Source organism: Antechinus flavipes, chromosome 2 (genome assembly GCF_016432865.1).
Source record: "Antechinus flavipes isolate AdamAnt ecotype Samford, QLD, Australia chromosome 2, AdamAnt_v2, whole genome shotgun sequence".
NCBI classification, from domain to species: Eukaryota; Metazoa; Chordata; class Mammalia; order Dasyuromorphia; family Dasyuridae; genus Antechinus; species Antechinus flavipes.
Window position 1 is genome coordinate 97296732 of NC_067399.1, and position 13147 is coordinate 97309878.

Consider the following 13147-nt stretch of genomic DNA (forward strand, 5'->3'; position numbering starts at 1 on the left):
AAGCAAATTCTTTATTGAGTACAATGAGGATGTTAGATTTATAACAGAATCACATTGGAGAAACAATATCGAAGTAGCAAATAGCTTAGATTTTCTGAAAAACACTGTAACAATATAGCAATGATGCAAAACACTAGGTAGAATTTTTTGCATTAACATGTGCTTGAATAATGTTAGATAAATCAACGATGGTTTCCTGTAAATCTAATCAACCTTTGTCACAGGTGTTCCACATCACATTCAGTTTACACAAATATCAGGCAAAATTGGCTCTATAATGCTCATTTTTTAAGGAACCAAACTTCAGTTTATCACAGTGAGTGAGATACATTTAAGGATGATGGCATCCTGTGTTTACATTGCTTTTTGGACTCTAAATAAAATAATACCAATTTATTATCATGTGCAAAGCTGTTCTCTTATTATAATAAGTCAAAAGATAATTAAGCAAAATAAAGGACAACATTATTCCTCAGATTTCTCAAAATAGGTAGCTGTAAGTCACTTTTGAGGTCATTCAGTCCTACCCCATAATTTTACAGATGAGGAAATTTGGAACCAGAGAAGGGAAGGGAAGTGATTTGTTTAATGTCACAGGGAATAAATGAATAAATGAAGAAGATAAATTTGAACACAGACCTGACTCTAAATCAAGCACTTTTTCCACTTCTAAAGACCTAGCAGAGATTTCAGTGTGCAATTAGTTTTTTATTGTTAGGAAACTTTCCTAATGTGATCATCAGGGATCATTACAGAAAATAGAAATTATTTCATTTAAAAAACAGATACACCTAACAGTTTTTGCAGAAAAATTAATCCCATCAGTCATAAAGTGAGAAATTTCATTTAGGCCAAAGGAAGGCCCTCTTTCAAGGGGAAATTGTGGATGCCAGAAAATTCTATTGAGGCTATTTCTCTGAAGAACTCTCTCTAGGAAACGAAAACATTATAGAGGACTAACTTTAGTGCTACCTTTAGACAAAACTTCTCTAGGGTGCTTCAGACTACTGCCAAGAAAGTCCTCTGATGCCTCAATGTGGCAAAGACTAAAATTTCTTACTATTACTATGACCCAATCTCCACGTAACTGCCAAAGTAATTGTCCTGAAATGCAGTTAAATCATGCAATAGCCCTTCAGAATAGACTTCAGTGGATTCCTATTACCTCTAGGATAAAATACAATTTCATTTTGACATTCAAAGCTGTGCAAAAACTTGCAATTACTTATCTTTTCAGTCTTCTTACACAAGTACTCTATGGTCTAGTCATATTGGATTACTGGCTGTTCCTCTTACCTGAAAATTTATTTTTCAACTCTGTATCTTTGTTTTGTGTGTTCCACATTTCTAGCATGCTCTTCCTCCTAACTTCCATTTCTTAAAATCCCTGGCTTCTTTTTGGACTCTTTTCAATTGGTACTTTCTACAGAAAGCCTTTTATAGGCCGCTGGTGCTTTTTCCACTAAGCTTACCTTCCATGTACTCTGCATGTATATGAAATATATTTATTGAAATATTGTTAAAATAAATGATATTCAATATTTTTATTTTCATGATCTTTTTATAGAAACCAATATAGAGAGTTGTCTTTAGGATTCTTAAGCAATATTTTGTTAGAAATGACTCACATATACATAAATGATAACATTTTCCCTTGCATTGAACCCCTTAAATTAATACAAGAAATCTGCAATAAAATATAGTAGAAAAAAAAAACTTTTAGAAACTACTAAGACCAATGGAGATCAGCTGCATTAAGAAAATAGGAATTTTGTTGGAAGGATGCAGAGAGGAAAGGAAGACACCACTGAACACTTTGGGAAGGCAAATTAGGCTGGCTTAGAAGGTGTAATGAAAATATACTGGGCATCTAAGGTATGAACAAAAGATCATGAGAATTTACAGGGGTATTAAAAGGAAAGGGAGAAGTGCTGAAAGGCAAAAAGAATAACTGCCTATTTCTAAATTTTACTGAATTCCAACCCTTTACTTGAGAAAGATGAAAACCTTCACACAAATCACAGTTCCCAGGACCTAGGATTTAGGTTATTTCTATATTATTGTTTCATTATGTTCTGTATGAAATAGACTCTTGTGGTCTACTTTGGGAGCCAATTCTTCTTTTAGAACTTTCTTTCTCAAGGGATATGCATTCCAATTTCCAAACTACCAAGTGACAATAAACACTGGAGACAACTCATTCCTGAATTGGGGACTGTCAGTACCTTGGAAACTTTTTCACTTGAAAGTTTCCTTGACACACATCTAAATCATTCCTGTAGTGACAAGCAGGAGGGGTTGAATTAAGTTCTCAGAGGGTATACACTTTCCTAGAAGTCTGTCTCATTTGAGCACCATAATATTTTTTTTGTCTCTCATCTTGTATTCCTTCTGAAGAAACTCAAGGAGACAGGAAGCCAATTTAGGCTGAGGCTATCATTAGTATGCTGATAGCTCTCAAATTTATACTACTGCTGCATTTGACCCAGATTTTATAATTATCTGACTTTTCTAAAGTAAGGCTGAAATTTAAGGTGAACTGATCATGGTTCAGTTAAAATAACATGGAGATGGTATCACAAAAATTCAGTAAAAGCAGACATTCTTTTTTGCTTCTTTCATAGGTGCTGAGGGTCTCAATTTAAAAAATTTCCTTCTTCAGTTCCAGAAGTCATTTATACATCTTCCTTTTGTATGGCCTTAATATTAGATTATAATACTGCCATATAATGAATGGGTTAGCTGTTCCCCTTCACAATATGGTTCCTTTCTACCTTTTCCTACCACTTCATAGTACTCTCTTTCATTAATCTATATTCGAAACAAACCAATCTATTAGCTATTTCCCACCACCATTATCTCTTCTTTATCCATTCTGTGCATGAATTATATCCTATTCCTGGATGCACTTCCTCAATTACATATTTTAGACTCTATAATTTCCTGGAAGTCTCCTCCAAGAGGACTCTCCTGGTGGTTGACCCTTTCTCAACAGTTAGTCCCTTCTGAAAATACTTTGCTTTTTATTGTATCAACACAGAATATTAGTAAGATTCCTGAAAGCTGAGTCTATTGAGTTTTAGCTTGGTATCTCTAGTATCGTATGCTTAAGAAAAACTTAATAAATTAAAATGATGCACAGTAGTGTGGGATTTGGGTGCTGCATCAATGTTGTTTTATTTATGAAAACAATTCAATGTACTGCATAGAAAGATACTAAATAAACCCAATGCATCCTTGTGATTTGAATGTTTTCAATCAAGTTTTCATTCCTAGCATACTTTTCAATAATGTTGCATTATTTTTATTGTCTCTAATTTTTGAACTGTTATAGTGAATTTATAGGAAAGTTGTATCACAGTATTCACAAACTCGAATCACAATAGCAGTAAAGGCACTTAGAAGTCATATAATTCAATCAATACCTGATTAAGAATCCCCACTGTAACACATACTACAGTATTTATGTCATCCAAACATCTACTTAAGATCTTTATAAGCCTGAAGACAGTGATTATGATTGCATATTAAAGTTTCTACTCTCTGGAATAAGCACCCCTAATTCCTTCAATCTATATTCATAAGGATAATCAATATTTAAAATCTTTCACCATCCTAATCACCCCTTTCCATGGGTTCTTTAGTTCTTAAGTTTTATAAGTATTATTTTTTTCTTAGATACTTCCTATCAAAGTTTAAAATGGCATCTACTTTATTGACTACATATCATGCTGTTGAATCATAGTCTTTTCAATTAAATTGCTATCTCCCTCTCTGCACCCCTCCACAGCCATTTGCTGCATAACCTTGCTTTCCTTCCTTCTCCTTTCAATTTGGAAATATAAGGTTATACACAATTACAATACTTTACATTTATGTCTACTAAAATGACCAAAAACTTTTTGGCAGTTAGGTGGTGAAATGGATAGTACATTAGATCTGAAGTCAAAAAGAGCCATTTTCCTGATTCAAATCTGTCCTCTGACACTTACTAGCTGTATCACCCTGTCTGTTTTAGCTCTTCATTTGTAAAATGACCTGGAGAAGGAAATGGCAAACCACATTGGTACCTTTGCTAAGAAAACCCCAAATGAAGTCAGAAAAAGTCTAACAAAACTGAAATAATTATGCAACAAAATATAATCAAACTTGAGATATTTTTGTACATCGACTACATCATGCAATGTTTTAGGTATTTTTCCCAGTATAACATCATCTGCAAAGATTAACATGCTTCCATAATTTAATGGAAATCTTTTGTGTTTTCTCCTCTCCTCGAATGTAAGATACTTGGAACCAAGGAGTATTTCTCTTTTGTGTTTATATTCTCAGCATTTATCAAAATGATAGGCACCTAATTTATATATCTGTTGTTAAGGAAAGATTTTTAGCATCACAACAGTAAAAAAATTCATCTCATTAACGGATTAATTACTTTTTCAGATTCAGTCATTTAATCATTTCTTAATCTAATCGATTTGACTCTACCTTGTCTATATAGATATGAGGGATTTTTCAAGTATTTCTGTTGAAATCTAGGTAATATTTTTATGATATTCTAGTCTGGTAATGCTCCTAAAATAGGAAATGAGATTAGTCTTATATGACCTACTCTTGAAGTCAAGCTGGTTCTTTGTGATCAACACTTGCTATTTTAAATGTTCTAGAATTTTTCCAGAAATCAAAGTCAAGCTCATTATCCTATAATTTTGATACCATTCTCCTTTCTTTTTTGAAAATTGGGACACTTACCTTCCTTCATTCCTATACCAGTTCTCCAATTCTTCAAGATTTTTCAAAAACCATTAATAATGGTTCAGTAATCACATTTAATATATCCCTTTTAGGAACCTGGGATGTAAAACGCCAAAACCTAGTGATTTGATCTCATCAAGAGGAGCTATGTACTTTAACAATATCCTTTTGATCAGTTTTACTTCTCTGGAAACTAATTTGTTTATCTTTTTCTTCTGTTTTCTTTACTCCAAAAATTAATATTCTTGGTAAAGACAACAAAAACAAAATTACAATAGAATCATTCTGACGTCTGTTATTTCATCTTCCCAGCTTCGATTCTGATCTCTAATGCTTGATTCTTGGTAAAGCAGTCCCCTATAGAAGGATTTACCTGTTTTATTGCCTAGATGTATAGTTTGAGTTGGAAACTATTGGTTAATGTCCAAGATTCTTAACCTGGGGTCCATGACTAGAGTTCATGGGATCTGTAAACTTGGATGGAGAAAAATACATCTTTCTTTTCACGACTCTCTAAATGAAATTTAACATTTCCTTTAATTATTGGGGAAAAAAGAAACTAGGTGGCATAATAGATAGAATGATGGACCTGGAGTCAGGAAGACCTGAGTTCAAATTCATCTCAACATTTATTAGTTTTATGATCCTTCATCTGTGAAATAGGGATAATAACACTTTGAGGTCATATGGTCAATAAGATGGAGGACTGTATATTTTCTCTGATCCTTTTAGCCTCTCAAATCTCACCAAAACAGAAATTCTCTTCTAAAGATGAAGTAACTTTTTTCCCCAAGTTTTAGGCTATCTAGAACACAAATAAAAGTTTTTTTTAATGGGGATTAACTTGCCCCCATCAACTTGCCCATCAACATTTTTGTGAAGATAAAAATGAGATAATTATCTTAAAAGTATTTTCAAACCTTTAAGTTTTATACAAATGCCAGCTATTATTAGAAGGGGTTATTATAGCATTTACCAGACTAAAAGAGGGGCTTGTGGCAGGAAAAAATAGGGACCTATTGACAGATTAATACTTTGTTTTGTTTTTTGCTTTTTCATAATTTCATTTGTTAGCAGGCAAACAGATTTTAATTAAGCCTTCCATGGAAAGACAAGCAGTGGTTAGAAATGCCTCTATGGAAGAAAAAAAGAGCCTGTGCCCTTTGGAAAAACTAGTAACATCTGCTCGTACTTCCAAAGATATTTTCTCAGATAACCAGCAAGATCTCTCATTCAAGCAAAATGTAATAATGGATAATAAAAGAAAACCTCTCATCCAGTAAATTTGTCATGTTTGCACTTGCAATAGCTTTTTCTTAAGCATGAGCAGTCCAATTGCATTCTCTTTTTCATCATTTCCTCCCCATTTAAAGCTAAAATGATTGGTTATTTTCTGAAGCCCTTTCTCAGATTTCCTATGTGAATTTATTTAAAAACTGCATAAAATTGGGGCAGCTAGGTAGCAGAATGGATAGAGCACCAGCCCTGAAGTCAGGAGGACCTGAGTTCAAATCTAATTTCAGACACTTGACATTTCTTAGCTGTGTGAACCTGGGCAAGTCATAACTCCAATTGCCTCAGAGGAAAAAAAAAACTACAAAAGATTAAGCATTGATGGTTTTTAAAAATGCTAGGCCAATAATTTTTTCTCCTGTATCATGGAGAGAGATATTTCCTCATGAATTGTTCCTTTCAGAGCAAAATTTGAAACAATGAAAGGTTAGAGGTAAAATATGAACAGTTATTCTGTTCAGGAAGTACCTGACACTGAATTAGCAGAGGACTTGAGTCAAAAGATGAAACTATGAGATTTAAATCTCAATTCTGACACTTAATTCAATTTAATTTGACCCTATAAGTGTTATGCCAGACATAATGCTAACATCAGAAACCCAAAAACAAAAATGAAACTAGCTCTAACCTCAAGGAACTTATATTCTACTGGAGAGAAGTAGGAGTCACATAGAGAAGTAAATGTAGATATTCACAAACTATACAGTAAAGCAATCTTATACGAGAGCTCTAATAATTGAAGCAATCGGGAATAGTGAAGTAGCACTTAGAACTGGGAGGAGAGGAGGGATAATATTCTAGATCTAACATTCGGCATGGAAGGAGGAGCTGGAATATTGTATAGAAGGCAAGTATTCAAATCTGGCTGAAAACCAGTGTTTATTTGGTGTGTAAGGATGTGGGGGAGGATTGTGAAACTGCTCCAGGAAGTGAGTTTATATTCAAACTGTAAAAGCTTTAAATGATAAACTGAGTAAAATTTTAATACTAGTAGCATGAGTGAGCTACTGACATTTCTTGAGCAGTAAAATGTCTGAATTGTGATTTTGGTATCTCTGTTTGCCAGCTGTGTAGAAGATGGATTGGACAGTGGCAAGCAGAGATGTGGGAAAAACCATTTTCAATAGTCCAGGCAAGGTGATAAGGATTTGAACTAGGGGCAGTCTCTGCGTGACTGAATGCATGAGAAAGAACAAATAGACCAGTTTAGTTGAAATAAAATGTATGGGAGAGTAAGGGTTTTCTAGGAAGCAGATATGTAATTTCATTGGTTAAAAAAAAAAAATCTCTGAAGAAGAAATCCCTTTACAAGTGCAGGATAATACCTTTGCTGCGACTTACTTGTTTTGAGTTTTTATTGCAGTAAATCTTTAAATGATTTGCCTAATGTTACAGAGCTAGTATTTGCTAGAGTCTATATTCTAATTCAAGTTTTCCTGAGTTTTAAGTCAATCCAGTATCCATTTGCATCTTGCTTTATTTATAGAAATATAAATATTATATGTAGAAAGTATCAAGTTGGCTACTTTGGCTAAAACAGCGATGATTATATACTTCTGTGATCATAGGCAAGTCATTGAATTATTCTGACCTTTAAATTTCACATCTAGTAATCATCAGGATTAAAATAATATACTCTCTACCTCCTATGATCATTGGGAGGAAAGTGCTTTATAAAACTTAAAATAATATAAAATGTGTTATCATAAATATCAATAAATAAAATATACCAATTGCTACTTTCCTGTTTCCTCTCTATGGCACAAAATTATAATTCTCTCTCTTACAAACTTACAGTGTATCTTAAAGAAAGTGATAATTATTATCTAAGAACAGATTTGGGAATAAAGAAAAGATATGCCTTTAGCTGGAAAAAAATAATATTGCCCACTTAAGTGATATTAGACCAACTTGTAGATAGATAATTTTATTTGAAAATTGATGCCAATAAATTTGGCTGAGCAACATAGGTACAGGAAGATTCAGCAAGGCAAATCTTCATTGCTTATCCCATTGCTGACAGTAAGACTTGAAGCATTATATAGAGGTTCTCTGTAGGTAAGTGCTTTAGCTATAAAATATACATAACAGGGTATGGGACCTGGGAGTTCCAGAACCACCCATAAAATGCTTTCTGTCAGGAAGAAAATGAAATGGTGTCTGTTGATAAACTACCATTGAATAAGTTGATTTAGAGGCAATGTAAAATAGGCTAGTCAGAGAATCTAATCATGTTAATTCCAAAAACTGTCCTCTGTTCAACAAGGGACATCACTTAGACTGTGACAGCAGTCCCCAAGTTGGATTTACAATTGAGGATGCTCTCAATATGAGTTTCATGGCTGTCATCCAAAGGGACTGGTATTTTCCATAAGATTATGCTTCTCCCCACCCCCAAACACAACACAATACTATATTTAGGAAAATGTTAAACTTTGAAAAAGAGGACACTTATGAGCACTTTAATTAAATGATCTTAAGGTTATTTATGCATGATAAGTTTCCATATGAGATTTGTTTTTCTCTGATCTACATAGCAGTCTTGCAGAAGTTACTATATGAAAATCTTGTGTTTCATAGGGTTTTTTCCTGTTAAGTGTAAATCTAACCTCTGGAATATGTATATGCACTCATTGGAGAAACACTTAGATTTATCTCTTTTCTTCCTTTTATTCTTCATCCTCTTTCTTTTCCTCACTTCTTCCCTCCCTCCCTCTCTTCTTTCCTCTCTCTCTGTCTCTCTATTACTATCCCTGCCTCTCTCTCTGTCACTGTCTCTTTTTATCTTTCTGTGCCTATTTTTCTGTATCTCTTTCCTCTGTTTGGCTACATTCTAACTTCATCTTACATTACTCTCCTTCCTATAAGCTGTGGTCCAACCAAATTAAATCTCACATTGTCACACAAACACTCTATTTCTCATTTTGTGTCTTTGCCTTGACTATCCCCCTAGGACTGCAATGAGCTCTTCTTTACATTCACCTTTTAAGAGCCTTCATTTCCTCCAGCTCAAAAAGTTCTTTTTACATGAAGGCTTTTCTAACTCTCCATCCCAAATTCTGATGGACTCCATACTGTACTATCTTATATTCTTGTCTTTATTCTATAAATATTTTATATGATAACTCGCTGTCTTAGTAGAATGTAAACCTTGAGAACAGGGACAATTTCATTTTTGGTCTCTGTGTTCCTAGGGCCTACATTTGTAGCTAGCACTCACTAGGCACTTAATAAATACTTGTAGATGGATTATTTTGCAAATGGAGCTATAACTTCATATAGCCGTGATTGTCTCTGTGTATTGTGATTGTAAGTGCTAACTTACTAAAATTTCTCTGCTAAATAATTTTTGATGAGAATATTTAGAAATCTTTTCCAATCTCATCTTTATCCTTTAGTGATATATTAATTACTCAGTTAAAATCAGGATCATAGGTTTAGATTTGTAAGAGCCTTCAGAGGTTATCATTTTAGAAATGAGGAAACTAAGGCACAGAAAGAGTTAAACTTTTGCCTAGCATCATATAACTAGTAAGTGTCTGTGTCAGGGTTGAAACCCAAATGTTTATGAATCCAAGACCAGAGTACCACCTGAGGTACCACATGGCTCCTCAAGGGCTCTCCCAAGAAATGAATCATTCTAAAAGCTGCTAGTTTATGCTATATTTTGCTATGACCAGTCTGAATAGTAACAGGGGTAAAAGGAAGAAAATAAATTTGATTATGATACTAACAATATTTATCCTTGATATTCTATATTACTATTATTACTTTGAGATTTACTTCTATCATCAATTAACATGAGCAATCAAAAACATAGAAAAAAGCTTGGGTGATAAGCTATCATGTGGGATGAGCCTACTTTAGTAGAGAAAAGCTCACCACTGCCATAAGATTGATTAACCAGTAATGGGCACTCATACACATATATATTCACATACACACGTATATACCCATGTGCATTTGTATATGTATGCATGTGTGTACACATATATATTTGCCCAAATTTTCTTATAAGAAGTTCTATAATTAGAAGAAAAATAACAACAACAACAACAACAACAACAACAACAACAACAACAAAAAACACTTCTTGATCTCTAGAAATCTCATCCATTTGATACCTAATGTCATGGATTGAAAACACATTCTATACTTCATGGACATTTTATGGTTTACTAACACTCTCTATGAAACTTTATGTGCAAAATATAATGTACTTATGTTTCTTATTCTGAAAAGGCAATTTTCTCATCAGAGTCAAATACAATCACTAAGGAGTAGAATTCTCCATGGCTTGTTCACAAATAGCAGCATAGCTGGAAAAGAACAGAAGCAAAATAATCATAAGGAGATAGCCTTCCTGTCTATTTCTGTCTATACTGAACTCATCTTCCTATGAACTATGCATGATAGTAGCTTTGGGTTAACAACATACAGAATCATAGAGTAAAAATAAGTCAGATAACTCATTCATATAGTGACATATGAATGGTGACAAACACCATTTCACAAGTCAAAATTGAAAAGTCTAGATCTTGAATTGGTAATTTTTATTATGTAATAATATCCCCAATCTTGCCTTAATGAGCTTTTCATTGAGATTGGGGACCAAGAAAACTACAACAATGTACCTGACAATTATAAATAACATCCTTTTCAACACTACACCAACTTGAAATCATTTTCAGTTCTCTTCTAAATACATTTGTGCTGATATCTGTGAAATTATAAACAGCAAAAACGGTTCCTAGTAGCAATATCTAAGATGCCACAAATTTGTCCCCAAAGACAAAGGGTTCAAAATGAGATTTTAGTCCTCAATTTACTGAATCCTTAACACAAATATGTATCTTCATCCTTCTTTTCAGGCAAGTCAAAATTATTTTTAATTGAAAAATTAGATGTGATTTTGAAGTGTGATTATAATCCCAAAATAGGATCTAATTAACTATATTATGCACTCTAGCCACATTTATGCTTTTTTTGATTATTAGGTATTTCTTCTCCTCATTCCGCTTCTAAAGAAAATATCCCAACACAGCAAAATGCAACCAGAACTACTCATTTGCTGTGAATTTGCTTTCTAGAGGTGTTGTTTTCCAAAGATGATAACTTATTTAGATTTACATGTTCAAAAATTTATAAATCTAAAGCACAATTATCTGAAGCCCAGAGAAGGAAAATGACTTAGGAGTAGAATTTTCTTCACAACAAATCAGATTCATTTTATAGATGAACCACTAATAGAATGAATGACTTGTCTAAAGTCACACAATTTGTAAATGCAGAGCTTAAATACAAATCCACATCATCTGTTTCATAGTCTGGTATCCTTTTCACTACCCAAAGTACTCTGACCTTGAAAAGATTTATAATGTTTTTATAAATATCTCTGAATCGTTATAGAAATATTAAAATATTTAATAAATTTACTATATTAGAATTAATATTATATTATGGTATTACTATAGTTGGTAGACTACTAATTCTTTAAAACGTGGTAATACATGTATTGAAATTCATGTATGTTTTCTATCTATATGAATATTTTATTACATTAAATCTCTTATTCCTGTACCCATTAACCTACAAAGAATTTACAGTAATTCAGACACTTATGCGTCACAATATATAAATTAATTAGTCAAGATATCCTACATGCATATATGCAACATGGGAGATGATTATATATATATATATGTACGTATGTATAACTCACATTGCTTAGATAAACTGGGAGTGACCAGCTGAAATACAGTGAAAAGACAAAATGTCACTGGGTCTTACCATCTGCCTTACTGTCTTCTAAATCACCAGACATCTGACACAATGACATGTCCTAAAGATCCCTGTGCTTTGCTTGCCATCAGCCCTACTAATGAATCGTATGTTTTCAATTGTCTTGCAGTGTTGTCCTCCCCCATTTGAATAAGTTCCTTGACAACAAATACTGTCTTGCTTATTGTATTTATATACATAAGGTTTAACACAGTGCCTGTCATATGGTAACTAAATAAAAATGTTTTTCATTCATTCTTCATTCATATGAATAATGAAATAAAATAAAATAAAATAAAGAAATATAAATAAATAAATATTGAAATAAAATAAAAGAAAGAAAGAAAGAAAGGAAAATAAATGCAGAAGAATTTTACGTATTGATTATCCAAGCACAAAAATAATCTTCAAATTGCTAAAAAAACATTAAATTTGTTTAATTATTAAACATTATTAAAATAATTATTAAAAGACATTATTAAAATAAGGGGAGAACAGAGAAAAGTTTGTACTTTAAATTTCATTTTAAAAAATTAAAAATAATGTGTGTGCGTAGTGACCATCTGCAATTATGTATTGTAAAATGCTTATTAGCAGAACAAAAATCTTTATTTCTCAGGTGGAATAAAGACCTTTTGTATTCCACTGCTCACTAGTATTTCTTCTTTGCTTCATTCCCTTCAATACTTTTCTAGTTGTCGGCTGATATTCTAACCACTACTGCTTCAGAATAGCAATTTTCTGAAAGCACAGTCCCTAGCCTCTTCAAATCAAATAATATTTATAAAAATAAAAAGTACTTAGCCCAGTGCCTGGCACATAGCAGATATTATATAAATGCTTATTCCTTTTCATTCCCATTCCATTTCTTTATCATTTATATGTTCTTCTATTTCTCCTTCTTTTCTTTTCTTTTTCCCCCTCCACTTCTTCCTGTTTTTCCTCTGAAAGTTGTTTCTTTCTCTGGCAGCAACCCAGCTGAAGATTGCATTTTTAGTCTGACTCCAGGCCTGGCAGTCTGCCTGCCGGTTCAATTGTTTTGGTGCAATTTTTTATTGTTTGATTCCTAGATGAAAAGTGCTGCCCTATTAAACAAATAGCTGCTGAACCAAGACTGAAACCACTCACCTTCTGGGGGGTTGGGAGGGGATGGCTAATTGAAGGTTTTCTCCCTTTTTCTCATAGCTATTTGGCTGTCTTCCTTTCTAGCTCTGCTTGCTGTTATTTTCCCAGAACTAATGCATTTTACTTGACCACTTTCTTGCTTCCTATCAGTTGCTATCAGATGGTATATAGCCTTATTCAAGGACTTTGGTTT

The 13147-nt window shown here is 33.1% G+C and overlaps 1 protein-coding gene across 13 annotated transcripts in view; it reads right to left on the reverse strand.

Moving 5' to 3' along the window:
* NRXN1 (neurexin 1) overlaps positions 1-13147 on the reverse strand; it is a 1357693-nt gene that overhangs the window by 787732 nt on the left and 556814 nt on the right. The window lies entirely within an intron of this gene.